The sequence below is a fragment of the Xenopus laevis genome, chromosome 3L (assembly GCF_017654675.1).
Source record: "Xenopus laevis strain J_2021 chromosome 3L, Xenopus_laevis_v10.1, whole genome shotgun sequence".
NCBI lineage: Eukaryota > Metazoa > Chordata > Amphibia > Anura > Pipidae > Xenopus > Xenopus laevis.
The window spans coordinates 26868788-26884390 of NC_054375.1; the positions used below are offsets into that span (position 1 = coordinate 26868788).

General features: G+C 38.3%; 1 protein-coding gene across 2 annotated transcripts in view; it reads left to right on the forward strand.

Moving 5' to 3' along the window:
- The first annotated feature begins 7464 nt into the window (after positions 1-7464).
- LOC108710822 (synaptopodin) overlaps positions 7465-15603 on the forward strand; it is an 80594-nt gene continuing 72455 nt past the window's right edge. Inside the window, exon 1 of one of the 2 annotated variants that reach the window (XM_018251994.2) lies at positions 7465-7747. The gene's annotated coding sequence lies outside the window, so the exon portion shown is untranslated. The remainder of the gene's footprint in view (positions 7748-15603) is intronic. The other variant, XR_005966229.1, reaches the window with a different exon arrangement.

The following is a 15603-nucleotide window of genomic DNA, read 5'->3' on the forward strand; positions in this document are numbered from 1 at the left end:
AGTATAAATTACTTTTATCATAAGTAAATATAGAAAGAGAACTGTGAGCACTTTAACCTACTTTAACCTACACTGCTGTGATGTCATTTGTAATTATCATGTATCAAGATGTAGGAAAACCAAAATTAACAATGTATGAAGTCTTTGTAATTCCCTGTCAGTCCTCAGGAGCCCGTCAGTCCTCCAGAGCATCGGTATTACTGCTTGGCCAATATTTACACTAAAAGAGAATCCCTGTTCCAGTCCTTCTTGGCCAGTGGCCCCCTCTCCCTATTCCATTACTTTCTACAGGTATGGGACCTGTTATCCAGAATGCTCGGGACCTGGGGTTTTCCGGATAACGGATATTTCCGTAATTTGGGTCTTCATGCCTTATGTCTACTAGAAATTCATTTAAACATTAAATAAACCCAATAGGCTGGTTTTGCTTCCAATAAGGATTAATTTTATCTTAGTTGGGATCAAGTACAAGCTACTGTTTTATTATTACAGAGAAAAAGGAAATCATTTTTAAGAATTTGGATTATTTGGATAAAATGGAGTCTATGGGAGACAGCTATTCCGTAATTTGGAGCTTTCTGGATATCGGGTTTCCGGATAAGGGATCCTATACCTGTACTGGTTTCCACTGGAAATCATAGAGCTTTATAAGACTCTGCCCAGCCAGAACTCTAGGGTGGTGCGACCTGGCAACTAGGGAGAATGGGAACCCATGTTTCATTCATTGAATAAATAACTAAACAGCCACCAATATTAGAAGAAAGGCCCGACAAAAACACATCATAGGGTCCCTGGCCTCTTCACTCTGTGTTCCACTTCACTGTACCCCACATTAGTGAGCCCAAAGTTACGTTTACTTGCGATTACAAGGCAGCGTACGATTGGCCACATTAGACACCCACCAAAGTGCCTGATATGAATTCACCTGCAATAAAAAAAACTATGCTTTCTAACTGTTAATTCCCTTGCAGAAAGGTTTTTAAAATACATTTAATACAATTATTCTATTCTATCGTTTACTTTAAGTGTTAATTTTTTAAACCTTTTTTTAAGCTTTAAATAGAGTAATAATAAAAAATGTTGGCGATACTGAACTAAAAAAATTATTGTAGAGACTGTAACTCACAATTTTACTTTGCTTTTAAACAGGAGTTGGGTTTAGACAGTGATATTCTGAGACAATTTCACATAAGGTTTTTTTTAAAAAGAATTTCTCCAGTATGGAATTTCAAAAGCCATCTGGTTGCTAGAGTTTAATTTACGGTTCGAATGAGAGACTACAAGATCAATAGGGAGGGCTGCCATAAATAATTATGGGGCCCCAAATCATTTGGCCCTGCAAACAAATAAAATGGGCACAAATGAAAAAAAAGCCCAGCACACAATTTTTTTGCCACCCTAATCTGCCCTGGCCTGCATTATGGTAAAAAGCCTGTCCAAATTTTTAAAAAGGATTTCCTTTTTTTCTGTAATAATAAAACAGTACCTTGTACTTGATTAAAAAGTTGCTTAGAATTTGCCATTCTATAACATATTAAAAGGTAAACTAAAGGTGAACCACCCCCTTTAAAGCAAATGGTGCTACTCTCAAGGGTTATGAGATTTTGAGATTTTGGGAACAGGGGATCGCCATTGTCTACACCAGTGGTCCCCAACCAGTAGCTCGCGAGCAACATGTTGCTCTCCAACCCCTTGGATGTTGCTCCCAGTGGCCTCAAAGCAGGAGCTTATTTTTGAATTCCAGGCTTGTAGCCAAGTTTTGGTTGAATAAAAACCAGGTGTACAGCCAAACAGAGCCTCCTGTAGGCTACCAGTTCACATAGGAGCTACCAAACAGCCAATCACAGCCCTTATTTGACATCCCCATGGACTTTCTCATGCTTGTGTTGCTCTCCAACTCTTTTTACATTTAAATGTGGCTCACGAGTAAAAAAGGTTGGGGACCCCTGGTCTACACTGTCATAGAACAGGAAGTATGTTTCTTGTGAAGCCCTGTCCACTGTTTTTAAATGCAACCTGGAATAAAGCTTGTTGATTTTAAGGAACCGCTTGCTTGGACTTATTCCTGAACTTCTTTCCTGGATCTCCATAAAGCAGCCTTTAGCAGCTAGTGGAGGAGATAGATACATTGTAAAGTCTGATACATTTGCAAAATATCTAGTTATACGTTGGTTAACTTGTGGTTAATAAAATTGGCTGCAGCCTTTGCAACCCACAGGGGCAGATTTATCAAGGGCCGAATTACGAGGGTTAAAAAACCCTCAAATTCGACCCTCAAAGTAAAATCCTTCCAATTCGAATATCGAATTCGAAGGATTTTAGCGCAAAAGCTTCGATCGAACGATTTTAAGCGATTGATCGAAGGATTTTTATTAGACCAAAAAAAACCGTGGAAGATTCCCCATAGGCTTACATTGGACTTCGGTAGCTTTAATTTGGCGAAGTATGAAGTCGAAGTTTTTTTAAAGAGACAGTACTTCGATTATCGAATGGTCGAATGATTTTTAGTTCGAATCGTTTGAATCATTCGATCGAATCTGACCAATTCGATGGTCGAAGTACCCAAAAAATTATTACGAAATTCGGAATTTTTTGGATTCGGACTATTCACTCGAGCTTAGTTAATCTACCCCACACTGTCGTGTTGGCCTGAGTGTTTAAAGGAGAACTAAAGCTTGACTAAAGAATTAGGCTAGAAATGTTGTACATTATGTTTTGGGCTTCTGTACCAGCACAAGGCAACTACAGCCTTTTAGAGAAGATCTGTGTTTCCAAAGATGTCAGTTATTGAGCTTAAGGCCCGACTCACAATATACAGTACACATAGAATAGAAATGTAACAATCTAAAGTAATTAATACAGATAATTACTACATGGCAGCACAGAAACCAGTGCAACTAGCATCAGAATTAAATAATAATCAGCCTTTTAGCATCAGCTTATATTACAGGCCAACCTAATTTTCTACTTAATAATTATAACCCCTAAGCTTAGCTTCTCAACAGCTGCTCAGAGCCCACTGAGCATGTGAGTGTCACAGACACTTTCCAAGATGGTGACCCCCTGTGACAAGTTTGAATTCCTGGATCATTGCTGCTATTGACAAGCTGAAATGTTAGGCTGGTGCAATAAGTTCAGTATATAAAATATGGCATTTTTAGCCGTATTCATTTTTAGGGTTTAGTTCTCCTTTAAATGCAAGGGGTGATATTGGTGGTAGTGAGAGGAAGGGGCCAAGACTTGATGCTGCTAGGGTTGCCACAAGGCCGGTATTTGGCTTATCCCAATGTTATTAGTAGGGAAAAAAGATAAAAATATAGGAAGGCCGGTATTTTTTTCCAGAAAAGGTGGCAACCCTAGACGCTGCCCATGTCATGGACCCATTAGGCATGCTATTCATCTGGGAGGCTTCACCAAGCCCTTTGCAATAGACAGCAATTTGTCAGCATTGTTCCTATAGTGGATTGAGTATTGACTAAACCATAAAGAGCTAATGCAAACAGAGGCTGCATGGTTTCCGTGAATGAGCAGCCTTTGCTTCAGGTAGCAACTGTGGGATGAGTACCTTTCTATCTGATAACATGTGGGCTGATGCCTAGCACTAATACTGCAGGGGTTAGGCTGATAAGGAGCTCTCCCCTTTGACTCTTTGTCAGATCTCTGTGCATGTGCCGTCTGATAGTGCTGCCCTCTGACCTGCCATATTATATGAGTGCAGAGTGCTTCACTATCTCGCTGATTGCCCTGCCTCAGCCACAAACCAGTAAAAGTGCACTGGGTGTGAGCAGCGAGGAACATTCCTCCAATACTTTCTTTTCTAGACTCCAGTCTGTAAGTAAACAACACTGAGGATAATTTCCATTGTGCTGTCTATGAGTGACATACTGCTAACATGTTGCCTTTCAGATACAGATGTAGGGTGTATTGGGGCAGGAGGTGAGCGTGAAAACTTATAAAATGAATAGAAACCCTATTAGTGCACATGTTCACTTTATGATAGCTTTAGTCATTTGACATTGTTATTATGTATTTATAAAACAATATTCTGCAACATCAAATACATGTATGGGACCTGTTATCCAGAATGGACCTGTTTTTTGTTTTTTTTAGATAATGGATCTTTCCGTAATTTGGATCTTCAAACCTTAAGTCTACAGGTATGGGACTTGTTATCAAAGATGCTCGGGGCCTGGGGGTTTCCGGATAGCAGATCTGTCTGTAATTTGGATCTTCATACCTTAAGTCTACTAGAAAATCATGTGAACATTAAATAAACCCTATAGGCTGGTTTTGCGTCCAATAAGGATTACCGGTAATTATATCTTAGTTTGGATTCACTTTATGAAAGCTTTAGTCATTTGGCACTGACATTATTATTATGTATTTATAAAACAATATTGTGCAACATCAAATACATGTATGGGACCTGTTATCCAGAATGGACCTGGGTTTTTTTTTAGATAATGGATCTTTCAGTATTTTGGATCTTCATACCTTAAGTCTACAGGTATGGGACCTGTTATCAAAAATGCTCGGGACATGGGGGTTTCCGGATAACAGATCTTTCTGTAATTTGGATCTTCATACCTTAAGTCTACTAGAAAATCATGTAAACATTAAATAAACCCAACAGACTGGTTTTGCTTCCAATAAGGATTAATTATATCTTAGTTTGGGTTCACTGTATGAAAGCTTTAGTCATTTGGCACTGACATTGTTCTGCAACATCAAATACAGGTATGGGACCAGAATCCTCAGGACCTGGGTTTTTTCAGATAATGGATCTTTCCGTAATTTGGATCTTCATACCATAAGTCTACAGGTATGGGACCTGTTATCAAGAAAGCTCGGGACCTGAGTTTTTTCAAATAATGCATCTTTCCGTAATATAGATCTTCAAACCTTAAGTCTACAGGTATGGGACCTGTTATCAAGAAAGCTCGGGACCTGGGGTTTTCCGGATAACAGATCTTGCAGGGAGGCCCAGATTGGATTCAATGGGAATGGGGCAGCAATCCTAACCACTGCTCCACCATAGATACCACACACATCTAGCCACAGTACATTATGTGTGCAAACCCTCATTCCTCCATATATTTGTACGTATTTGTGTGTGTAGGAGCTGCCATGTTGCCAGAACAAAAGAAAAATGCTGTCTTGGTTTACTTGACCCATAATTTGGAAATGAGAGTCTCGTAGAGACTGTGCCCTTGTTGTACTCAGCAAGGAAGTTATAACAAATAGTATATTTTTTTTGGTTTTCAGAATCCACAGTTGGTCATTATAATAGCTGCTTTATTGGAATGCGAGTCTAAGCTAAATGAATATGACTTTTAATCATACCTCCCAACTGTCCCTTGTTTAGAGGGACAGTCCCTCTTTCGACAGCTCAACCTGCAGTCCCTCGTTTGTACTTGAAAGTCCTGTTTTTCTCTGCACTGAACAGCCAGAAAAAGAAACAATGTTTTCAACTTAATTGGCTTTTGGCAGAGAGCCCAGAACAGCCACAGCTGCTTATAAGATACTTTTGTAACAATTTCAAGATAAGGAAACAAGTAATTGTAACAATATAAGATAACAGGTCCCTTGTTGAAAAGTTAGACTCACAGCTTAAAGGGCATTAGCATTAGCAAAACTGTAATAACTGAAAAAGAAAACACAGAAACAAGTTCAAACTTTCATAACCTGCCAAATTTGTAAAATGGACATGGTAATTAGGGGGTCACAAAATGGACGTGTTCAAAACAATTTCGCCGTGCTACACGCACCAACTTTTTTGTCCCTCTTCTTTCCAAAATGTTGGGAGGTATGTTTTAATGCAGCAGTATTTATATTAGCTTTTCACTGTCTGAGATTTACAAAATTGCTCCACGGGGAGCAGTAGTGATATCCCCACATCTACGTACAGTTTATTTTCATAAATTGGCAACATCCTGACCAGGTGATGCCGAAACCTGAAACCTGCAGGTACTTAGTTTGTAGAATGAACAGAGGGTACACACAGTGGGTTGAGTATTTGGCCATGCAAGGCAACAGTGCAGGGGAGGACTCTCTTTCAGGAGCCAAAATCAACCTTTGTCAGATGTAAATATTTGCATCTATAGAAGGGGGTCTTGCTATCCACAGAACACTACAAGCTGCATATTAGGGTTGAGACACGGGCAGATTCGGGGATTCTGGGTGACGATCTCCCCGAACTGCCTTTGCGTGTCTTCCCGTCCGCTATAATGAAAAGTCGCCTGAGCTAAAGCATGCGCGGCGATTCATTTTCTGAAGTTGCCCTAAGTTGTCTCACGAGGAAACGAAAACGAAGCGGCGTGTGTGCTTTAGCGCAGGTGACTTTTCATTATAGCGGATGGAAAGACACGCAAAGGCAGTTCGGGGAGATTGTCGCCCAGAAGAAGAGGCGACTAAATCTTCCCGAATCTGCCCTTTTGTCTTAACCCTTAATGGAGGTGTTAAGCCTCCATAAAACATTCCCATAGCACTCTCCAGCCCAAAGTCCATTACAGTTCCAAGCGGATTCTGCCTGCTCATATCTAGTACAGGGAGATTACGGTGCAGTTTGGGCTTGCTGTTATTGCACAAATATCAGATAAAGTGCTGCTCCAGCCATGACTACATGAACAAAGATCAGGGAATGGGGTGAGTACAGGGCAGGCAGGGTTCTGAGGTCCTTTGGTGCATGAGATCAGGGGAAAAAAAAGTTTTACCAAACAGTCGTGTTGAATTAGAGCGCCTAACATGTTTTATGCTGGGAGTTGTAGTTAAACAACACTGGGGAAATGCATGGTTTTGCTTTAAGAGGACACCTTTCTTTATATTCTTGTCAGTGGCGCAACTATAGACGAAGCAGACCCTGCGGCTGCAGTTATAGCGGAAAGAAATACTCCCCTCCCCAGCCACTCTCTTACCTGTGGCAGGGAAGGTGGGCACAGATTGCAAGCACTCTAGTTACACCGCTGTACAGGGCACCACCATTCTGGGGGCTACAAAGACATTGGGGGTCATTTATCAAAACTGGGTAAATTTGTCCATGTGCAGTAACCCATGGCAACCAATCAAATTGCTACATTCATTGTTTTACTTGCAGCTGGCTTTAAAAAGCACTGATAGGTCGCTATAGGTAACTGCCCATGGGCAAATTTGCCCAGTGTTAATAAATGAGCCCCAATGTGTAGTAACTCTCATGATGCTGCAGATTACTCTTTGGTGGACTCCTAACGAGTTTTTGATAACACTGGGTGACACCCACCCTGATAAGGATAAGGATATCACTTACAAGATATTCATGGCTTTTGTGTATTATAAATATATAAGGTATCTACCTCTTAAATAGTTAACCCTGTCAGCGCCAAAGCACTTGCAGCATACTGGAGAGGGGTGTGACATGTTCCACACCCTCCGCTGGAACAAAATTCCTGCCCAGTATCCGACTGCCTAAACTTTTCTTCGGTTTCATTACTGGTCTAAGCTTGATCTGGGTTTCTCCATCACAGGCTCCTGCACAATATTCCTTAAAATATACCAGCCTAATGCATTCAATATGTATGAAATATACCATATGCCGGGGGCTGCAGACAATAGGTGCTCTGTTTTCTAAAAACTCCCCTCTCCACACCCCCTCCTCCACTGCTCCTTCCCTCTGCCTTCTTCCTGATCCTGGGACTGCTAAGTGACAGAAGGAGAGTGCAAGCCTGCGAGGCAGTGTGTATGTGCTTGTCTGTAGCCAACCAAGTCTGAATAGGTAAGTCCCCTGCATGCACTTAATACATGTAACCTGTACCTAAGACCACATACGTTGTAGGAACAGCCTACTGTACTCAGGGGGTGAGAATTACATATATTCTATATAAGCAATGTTACATTCCACAGCTTTTAATCATGGAACATGTTGCAGTGTTTCATTGTGGACACTTGCTGTACATCTCAGCCTTACTGAATGTGAATACTTTCTTCCCAATCCTGTTTCTGTAAGAGCCTAGATAGGAGGCTGCTGGTGTGGTGTTCTGCAAGCTTGATGAAGTCTGGGGCAAAACCAGTGATGTAGAATTGAATGGGAGTTTCTGTGCCGTTCGTTTGAACTGGCGGCGGCTCAAGAAAACTGGTGGATGTCCAGCTGTTGTGATGTACTGCTCCCAGCAGGGATGCTGGGAATTGTAGTTGGCTACAACTGGAGGAGCACAAATTTTGACATCTTTGCTTTCAACTATAAATAACAAATAAATAGTAATAAGAGTAATAGCGTGTGTGGGGGGGGGGTTGCAGGTGTTCTTTTATTTTGGGCAGAGGGCTCTCATGGTGTAACCTTGGGAAATGTTACATTTTCTTTAATAAACCGACCAACTGCACAGAGGAATTTCAGAAACCTTAAAACCAGTAATCCATTCTCAGTGTCTGATCTGACTCTACAGCTTACATTAATTGAGAACTGGTGCTTGTAACCCAATTGCATTATAACAATCATGACGTGTGTGTGTATATAGTGAATAAAGTACCCCCTCTTGTAAAATATAAGGATATTATAAGTTAACGAGGAGTTTCATGACCATATAAAAACACAAGGCCAAAGGCTGAGTGCTTTTATACAGGTCATGGAACTCCGAGGTAATTTCTAATATCCTCATATTTTGCAACTGGGGTTACTTTATTAATTATAATAAACAAGTTTTAGTGAGTCATGTGACAGAAATGACATCAGAACTCACCGTTTATAACTGATGACATCAGAACTCACCATTTATAAGGATATAATTTACAAGATATTCATAGCTTTATTATATATATATATATATATATATATATATATATATATATATATATATATATATATATATATATATATATATATATATATATTTCGCTGTAATAATAAAACAGTAGCTTGTACTTGATCCCAACTAAGATATAATTAATCCTTATTGGAGGCAAAACCAGCCTATTGGGTTTATTTAATGTTTACATGATTTTCTAGTAGACTTAAGGTATGAAGAGGTATGAAAATTATGAAATGATGCTTTATCCAGAAAGCCCCAGGTCCAGGCATTCTGGATAACAGGTCCCATATCTTAGGTGGCACATTATTATTCCGCATTTTTTAGTAATTTTTTGTGTATCACAAAGGCCCAGATATGCATATGCTTCTGACTCATTTTTCTCCGATAAGTGTTTATACAATCGATAATTGTACATGCAATAGAATGCTTTAGACTTCTTTATTTACTTCATCTACTCAGTGATTTTTTTCACACATTTTACTCTATGCCATTAAAGGGATCATTCACCTTTAAGTTAACTTTTTGTATGTTACAGAATGGCCAATTTTAAGCAACTTTTTTATTGGTTTTAATTGTTTTTTTTTTTATAGTTTTTAAATTATTTGCTTTCTACTTCTGACTCTTTCCATCTTTCAAATGGGGGTCGCTGGCCCCATCTGAAAACAAATGCTCTGTAAGGCTACAAATGTATTGTTTTATTGCTACTTTATATTACTCATCTTTATGTTCGGGCCTCTCCTATTCATATTCCAGTCTCTTTTTTAAAAGGTTTGTTCAAATTTAAATCAACTTTTAGTATGATGTAGAGAGTGATATTCTGAGACAATTTGCAATTGGTTTTCATTTTTTATTATTTGTGTTTTTTGAGTTATTTAGCTGTCTATTTCACAGCTCTCCAGTTTGCGATTTCAGCAGTTTGGTTGCTAGGGTCCAAATTCCCCTAGCAACCATGCACTGATTTGAATAAACTGGAATATGAATAGGAGAAGACCTGAATAGAAAAATTAGTTATAAAAAATAACAATAACAATACATGTGTAGCCTTGCAGAGCATTTGTTTTTTAAAATGGTGACCCCCTTTTGAAATCTGGAAAGAATCAGAAGAAGAAGTCAAATAATGCAAAAGCTATAAAAAATGAAAAAAAAAAATGAAAACCAATTGAAAAGTTGCTTAGAATTAGCCATTGTATAACATACTAAAAGTTACCTTAAAGGTGAACCACCCCTGTAAAGCAATGCATGGTTGCTAGGGTCATTTGGTAGTTAACCAGATTGTTAAAATTGGAGAGCTGCTGAATAAAAAGCTAAATAACTCTACAGATAATAAAAAATGAAAACCAATAGCAAATTGTCTCAGAATATCACTCTCTACATCAGGAATCCTCAACCTTTTGAACCCTTGATCAACATTCAGAAGTAAAAAGAGTTGGGGAGCAACACTAGCATAAAAAATGTTCTTGGGGTGCCATATAAGTGCTGTGATTGGTCATTTGGTAGTCCCTATGTGGATCCACAACCTACATTGAGGCTCTCTTTGGCAGTGCACCTAGTTTTTATGAAACCAAAACTTGCCTGGAATTCAAAAATAATCACCTGCTTTGAGGCCACTGGGAGCAACATCCAAGGGGTTGGAGAGCAACATGTTACTCACGAGCTACTTGTTGGGGATCACTGCTTTACATTATACTAAAAATTAACTCAAAGGTGAAGAACCTGTTTAAGGTATGGAGATCCAAGTTACCAAAAGACCCCTCATCTGGTAAACACCAGGTCCTGAGCATTCTGGATAACAGGTCCCATGCCTGTTCTATTGGAGATTATCAAGCATGTTGCTGGGATATAAAACACAGCACAATAAATTTTCTTTTAGACTTTAAGTGAGCCATATTGTTGTTAACAAATGCAGTTGGGGGTAATTTACCTAACTGGTACTATGGATGTTCACTGCAGACAATACCAATGCAAGATGCCTAGACAATGATGATATTTAAACAGTTAATTGACATAAATAACCTAATAATTGCTTTTTTATCATTGTTTGTTCTGCCACGTGGCTTCACCATTCTGCTAACAATAGAACATGATATAAGTGAATGGCCCCCTATAAGACTGTATTAAATGTGATAATGAAAATGAACTACTGTATGTCCTATACATCCCTGCAATAGTAGTTTATTGAATTAAAGTGGAGATCTGACCTTACCTTCTATCAGTATGTATAATAAAGATGCTAACTTTGCTGACGTGTACACATATAATGCAGATGACAAGCAAAATCAGGAGCATTTGTTCAGGAGTACCTGAAAGTAGTGGTGCATATGCATCTAAAAGGCGCAGGATACTTTGGTCACGGTAGAATTTCTGGGGATGCCAACTTTGAATTTAGCTGGAATACTCTAAAAGCTGACGCTCATGGTACAGGTATGGGACGTTTTATCCAGAATACCCGGGATCTGGGGTTTTCCGTATAATGGATTTTTATGTCATTTGGATCATACTTTATTTCTACTATAAAATCAAGTAAACGTTAAATAAACCCAATAGCCTGGTTTTGCTTCCAATAAGGATTAATTACGTATGTCTTTGTTTGAATCAAGTACAAGGTACTGTTTTATTATTATAGGGAAAAAGGAAATCAGTTTTAAAAATCTTCATTATTTGGATAAAATGGAGTCTATGGGAGACAGCCTTTCCGTTATTTGGAGCTTTCTGGATAACGGGTTTCTGGATAACAAGTCCATTAAGGGTTAATAGGAAATTCAATTCGAATTTAAACTTTTTTTTTTTGGTCAAAACTCTCAATTTTGAATTGTGAATTATCCAAACTGGACTCAAGTTTTAATTCGAATTCGATTTTGAATTTCGAGATTTATCATACTCTGGCCACCTTAAACCTGCTGAATTGCTGTATAAGTCAATGAGGTCCAGGGATCAATTTGGTGATGTTTGCAGCCTTCCTGACATTTGAGAAAAAAACTCAAACCAAGTTTTTTTAATGCAACTCGAGTTTTTCTAATGTGAATCTAATTTGATTCGAGTTTTCGGGTCGATTAAAGTCGTCCGAGCTGAGAAAATTAGATTTTATCAATAAATTTCGATTGGTCGAATTTTGAGTTTATAAGAGTTTTTAAAAAAACTCACATGAATTCGAAATTCGACCCTTGATAAAGGTGCGTCGCAGTGTTGCATGTTGATCACATGATATAATTTCTACTGCGCTTCCCAAGGCATTATAAATAATAATTATTTCCTATGCTTGGAGGTGGAGGCTTGTGTCATCTACAAAAACATTGCAGTATTATGTTTCTGTTTAATGTACATGAGCTCTAAAGACTTAACTACATCACTTAAGACATCACTAAAGGGCAGATTTATCAAGGGTGGAATTTCGAGGGTTAATAAACCCTCAAATTCGACCCTCGAAGTAAAATCCTTCGAATTAGAATATCGAATTCGAAGGATTTTAGTGCAAATGCTTCGATCGAATGATCAAATAAAAATTCGAACGTTTCGAACGATTTGAAGCGATCGATCGATTTTTATTTGTATAAAAAAAGCTTAGAAAAGTACTGGGGAAGGTCCCCATAGGCTAACATTGCACCTCGGTAGGTTTAAAGTGGAGAAGTATAAAGTCAAAGTATTTTTTAAAGAGACAGTACTATTGACTATCGAATGGTCGAATAGTCAAACGATTTTTACTTCCAATCGTTCGATTCTATCGAATTCGATCGAATTTGACCAATTTGATGGTCGAAATACCCAAAAAAAATACTTCGAAATTCTAATTTTTTTCCATTCAAATTCTTCACTAGAGCTTAGTAAATCTGCCCCTAAATGTTGTAATTACATTGGAGAAACATAGTTCTGAACCAACATCAGGATTTTGCTCAAGAAGTTGAAGGGACAATATACCAGATTTTGCTCTAAACAAAATATGTTTTCCTTTTGCATCATTGTCTCATAGGCTGGCTGGACACACCTAATTTATCATCTCCCATGTGTCTCCATGTGTGTTTTTATTTAATCCTGATACAAGAAGCTAGAAAGGGCATAGTCTAGTAGTCCAAGGACATAATATGATGGTATTTGGGAGTGGGGCAGCTGAACAGGGCTGAACGTTGAACTCCCCAGATGTAAGTTTGCACAGAGAGATATAAATACATTTAATGTGTGCATATAACATGCTATATCTTTTATTGCAGGAACGGTGAGCTACAGGAATTCTTTAACCTATGGCCTAAAGTTTTATTGAACAAGAATTAGTCATGATAGCAGCAGCAATACAGTATAATTGGAACGATTAGATACTGCACAAAGGAAGTTTCCAGCTTCTAGGCAAATGGCAAGAATTTCTGGGTGATAGTCCCACTAGTTGGTGGTACATGTATGGGACCTATTATCCAGAATGCTCCGGACCTGGGGCTTTCCGGATAACGGGTCTTTCTGTAATTTGGATCTTCCCACCTTAATTCTACTAGAAAATCATGTAAACAATAAATAAACCCAATAGTCTGGGTTTGCTTCCATTAAGGATTAATTATATCTTAGTTTGGATAAAGTACAAGATACTGTTTTATTATTACAGAGAAAAAGGAAATTGTTTTTTAAAATTTGGATTATTTGATTATAATGAAGTCTATGGGAGACGGCCTTTCCGTAATTCTGAACTTTCTGGATAACGGGTTTCTGGATAACAGATCTAGCTATTAAAAAAAGAATAGTCTGTGAACAGGAAGGGGTTTCATCAGATTCTATCGGGCCTTCAACCCTGACACAAGGGTTTTAGAACCTTTGTGATTCAACTTAAAAAGGCTCCAATCGTTTTAGCACCACCTCCAGTCATAGAAAGAGATGTACATAATATGATACACAAAAGCCATGAATATCTTGTAAATTATAGCCTTATAAACGGTGAGTTCTGATGTCATCAGTTATAAACGGTTCTGATGCCATTTCTGTCACACGACTCACTGAAATTTGTGTATTATAATAAATAAAGTACCCCCAGTTGCAAAATATGAGGATATTAGAAGTTACCTCGGAGTTCCATGACCTGTATAAAAACACTCGGCCTTCAGCCTCGTGTTTTTATATGGTCATGGAACTCCTCGGTAACTTGTAATATCCTTATAATTTAAAAAAGGGGGTACTTTATTCACTATATAATCAACACCCTGCTATCTAGGATGTAATTAGCACAAATGTCCTCCTAAGTGACCTTCAGAGTGGATTTCTAAGAAAATCAAGAAGAGCAAATGAGAATTTACTCCAAATATTACCCTACTTGGACTTCAGCTGCTGCCCCATTTCCATTGTTTTGCTTTAAGGCCCTCCTTACTGCCACTTGCACAGGATCAGTGTTGGACTGGCCCACCGGGATACCAGGAAAAATCCCAGTGGGCCCAGGTGTCAGTGGGCCTCTTGCTTCAAACCATGTGCCCTATTTCATGGTCATTCCCTATTACTTTATGGGAACAAAGAGGCTTAAAGGGGTGGTTCACCTTTAAGTTAACCGTTAGTATGTTATAGAATGGCTAATTCAAAGCAACTTTTAAATTGGTCTTAATTATTTTATTTTTTTTACAGTTTTTTCATTATTTGCCTTCTTTTGACCGTTTTCAGCTTTTAAATGGGGGTCACTGACACCATCTAAAAAAACAAATGCTCTGTAAGGCTACAAATGTATTGTTATTGCTATTTTTTATTACTCATCTTTCTATTCAGGCCTCTCCTATTCATGTTCCAGTCTCTTATTCAGATCAATGCATGGTTGCTAGGGTAATTTGGACCCTAGCAACCAGATTGGTGAAATTGCAAACTGGAGAGCTGCTGAATAAAAAGCTAAATAATTGAAAAACCACAAATAATAAAAAATGAAAACCATGTGCAAATTGTCTCAGAATACCACTCTCTACATCATACTAAAAGTTATCTCAAAGGTAATCAACCCTTTTAATAATGGAAGAATAGTGATAGCGTTGTTCCTGCGAAATTCGAGAAACGGCGAAAATTTTGCGTCATTTTTTTTGACACCGGCAAATTTTCACCAGCAAATTTTCATGCCCGTTTTGCAAATTTATTCACCGGCAGTGAATCATGCAAATTCGCTGCGAATTCGCGCCTGTCGAATAAATTCGCCCATCACTATGGAAGAATAGATACAGTATGTAGAGAAAAGACACTAGGAGAATAAAGAGGTTGAGTGAGAGAGTATAGTATTTGGAAAGTGGGCCCTCAGCCTAAGGTTTTCTGGTGGGCCCCTGGCATCCCAATCCAACACTGTGCAGGTTGATGATTTATGCTTAAATGCTATGAATGATTTAGGACATTCTTGTTGGATAAAAGATGGATCAGGCATTGGATGAGTTTTGTAGTTGTAAGACATCATGATATAGTAAGCTACTACACAAGTATTACTATTAATGGTGTGCTATGATTGGGATTTAAGCAAATATTAAAAAATATTATACGAGTGGAGAGAATATACTCAAGAGTTTAAATACACAGAAATGCTATGGTCCTAAAGAAAAATGATACAGGATTTACTTTCTGACTTTAAAATAATTTTTGTTCTAACAAAATGCATTTTGTTAATGTCCGGGCAAAATTAATTTCTAATACAAAGTGAATTTTGTGCTAAAAAACGTCATTTTGTCACCATGAAATAAGTGCTATTCAAAATAGTCTCCATACTAATGGCACTCCAAGAAGAATCCCTGCTTACATTTTGCACTGGTTTTGTCCCTGCATAGCAGTTTGACATCCTATCTGGAACCCATTACTTACACCACTGCAGGATTTTGAGTTAAAACAGAATCTTTTTAGA